Source organism: Hesperophylax consimilis, chromosome 20 (assembly GCF_061612785.1).
Source record: "Hesperophylax consimilis isolate HC1 chromosome 20, BYU_Hcon_1.0, whole genome shotgun sequence".
Lineage (NCBI taxonomy): Eukaryota > Metazoa > Arthropoda > Insecta > Trichoptera > Limnephilidae > Hesperophylax > Hesperophylax consimilis.
In genome coordinates this window covers 19,810,683-19,812,995 of record NC_142855.1, presented here as the reverse complement: position 1 = coordinate 19,812,995, position 2,313 = coordinate 19,810,683, and the positions used below count along the sequence as shown (strand labels likewise).

Sequence of the window (2,313 nt, the reverse complement as noted above, 5' to 3'; positions counted from 1 at the left end):
CCTCTTTCCATACGTTTGCTTTCGTCAAGTTTTAACCATAGATCTGGCAAATTTGAATACTCCACGCATCGCCGACGTCACAGCACACCATCGACAAAGGATAGAGGAAATTTAAAAAAAGGCGCAACCATAGACAATTTAATTCTGCTTCGGAACCTACCTAAAACCCAATTCATTAGCCTAATGGCTCTTCCACACCAACGCCAACCTTCCAACTCCGAACTTAGTTCGGAGTTGGAAGGTTGGCCGATCGTGTGGTCGCCACCTAGAGAAACTGCTGCCAACCCTCCAACTCCGAACGTTTGAACGAACCCGAGTCCGAGCTCCAAACCAAAATGGCGGACGTCGAAGTAATGGCTGCGGCTACCCTTTATTTCATCACGGCCTACAATTACTATGTAGAGGTAAATAAAAGACGCAAAATAAATAAAAAAAATGCCGGAAACGAAGATGGTGGATGCTAGCTATCCATCGTAAGAGAACAAGGTACAATAAATCTATATTCAGGTTGAAACATTAATTTTAAATCCTGTGACGTTTTGCTCATATGTGAACTGTCAGAAATGTCTTTACATTCGATTCCAGATAAATGTTTTCTAAATAAAATACTGTCATTGAAAGCAGATAAAGTACTGTTTCTGATTTTAGTATAACAATAACATATTATGCAACTAAAAAACTATAATTTATAATAAAAACTTCGATACAGTTTTCAAAGTAGCTTACTTATCGAGTAGACTGTAATTACTACTTTATACGAAACTAAAAACATATTTAATTAGACAAAGGTATTATAAAAGTTATTGTCACTTCACTTTCTTCGTTTTATATAAAATTATTAAAAAATTTGCAAATCATATCAAATATTTTACTAATGCTAAATGCTGTTTAAATTATTTCAAAGTTTTCGAGAGAGTCTATGATAAATTTCATTTTTATATAGACTCTAAAAGTCTATATAAAAATTATATAAACTGAAAGGGCTTTTTTTAAACTAAAATAATTAAAAATAAACACAAAATACATCCTATTTCTTACAGCTAACCCAGTAAATATTATTTGAAGTTAGTGTGTAAATATACATAAAGATGTATTCTCTTTCTTACGCTGTTCTAAACATATTTCTCACTGTAATACAAAATGAGATAACATAACTTTTATGAGACTGTCAGTCTGGGAGACATATTTTCCCAAAAGACTTTATGGGGGTTTTAGGTCTGTGAAGAATACCTCCCAAAATTGTTGTTTAATGGGTCAGTGTTATTTGCCTCGGAACTAAAAAATCTGTTAAAATATTTCCAGGGAAACCATGGAGCAAAACATTTCAGAACTGCTAGCAGAACCCTCTGGAGAATTCTCAAACTTCTGTCGAATGTCATTTACTGATTTCGAATATTTATTAAACAAAATAGGACCTTCCATTTCAAAAGAAGACACAAACTGGAGAATGGCAATACCTGCCAAAGTGCGCCTGGCTGTGGCTTTAAGATTTCTGGCAACTGGAGACAGCTACAGAAGTCTACATTTAAAATATCAAGCCAAGTGATTTCACTAATTGTACCTGAAGTTTGTCTGGCAATAAATGAAGCTTTAAAGGAAACAATAAAGATGAAAACAACAGTTTATTTATTCATTTTATTATGTTATATATTACTAAAATAAAATTCACATCACATACCCATGTAGTATAAAATAAAAAGGGTTTTTATTTACCACCCGTGTTCTGAAAACATTGACAACTACTCTTGTTTAGAAATTGAAAAGACAGAAAACATTAATTAGGAATAGGCATTGATACCTCTCAAAACAATATTCACATTAAAAAATATTAGATACCCACTCTGTTCAAAAGAAATAAAAACTATTTACTATAAACTTAACTTTTTAAGATCAACGAAGACTTTCACATTAATAAAATTTGTTTATGTACAATAGATACAATATAAATGAGATCCCTGTGGCGAAAGTGTGGTAAAATCATGTATCACGTAGAGTGAATGAACGAAGAAAGTAGTGTAAGAAGAATAGATGACGCAAATGTGAATGGTAGAAGAAATCGGGATGCCCGAGGAAGACATGGCACGACCAAGTGAATCAGATACATGAGTCGGACTATGTCAAGAGTCAGAATAATAGAATAGCATGTATGAATGTAAACGAGGCAAGGGGTGTGTGCCAAGACCGAGTTGTTTGGCACTCCGTCCTCTCTGCCTACCCCTGCTTAGAAGCAGCGGGATGCTTAGTTAGTTACAATATCATTTGAAGAGTAGTCACAAAATTAGGCGTATTTATAATATGTACATACTATACTGA

General features: G+C 33.8%; 1 long non-coding RNA gene across 1 annotated transcript; it reads left to right on the top strand.

Moving 5' to 3' along the window:
- The first annotated feature begins 191 nt into the window (after positions 1–191).
- Positions 192–1,618, top strand: LOC149414292 (uncharacterized). The gene is made up of 2 exons (XR_016303991.1): positions 192–486; positions 1,303–1,618. It is a non-coding gene; the product is annotated as an uncharacterized LOC149414292 (long non-coding RNA).
- Positions 1,619–2,313: the final 695 nt, after the last annotated feature.